Consider the following 558-nt stretch of genomic DNA (forward strand, 5'->3'; position numbering starts at 1 on the left):
AGCAGAGTTTTTATGGTTTCACAATTGGTTGAAAATTACGGCCAAAACCGTCGTTTAAACATTTTCGAATTGTGTATACATGTTGCTGCAACACGTTCAATTTGATATGTTTCGCCTGTTGCTTCACTACACATTTGAAATTAAGCTTCGAAATAAAGATAAATTGATATAATAATCGATATTGCTATCAATAAAATAATCTATATTGTTATCGATACTGTTATTGATTAAATAACCGCTATTGTAATCGATATAATAATCAATAATAATAATCGATATTGTTATCGATACAATAATGGATATTGTTATAGGTATAATAATCGATTAAATAATTGATTTTGCTATCGATTTAGTCATTTATATTTTTAACGATATGTACAATAATCGATACTGATGATTGTTATATTTATCGATGAATTAATCGATCTTACAATCGTTGTATTTTTCTATATGTTTATGGATATTGTTATCGGTATTTTTATCGACACAGTTACCAACAGGGTTATCGATATACTAATCGGAACATGGAATGTGATCACATTACATGACATCACATCA

This window comes from Rhagoletis zephyria, unplaced genomic scaffold, assembly GCF_001687245.7.
Source record: "Rhagoletis zephyria isolate East Lansing unplaced genomic scaffold, Rhagoletis_zephyria_1.1 Rzeph_scaffold_04979, whole genome shotgun sequence".
NCBI classification, from domain to species: domain Eukaryota; kingdom Metazoa; phylum Arthropoda; class Insecta; order Diptera; family Tephritidae; genus Rhagoletis; species Rhagoletis zephyria.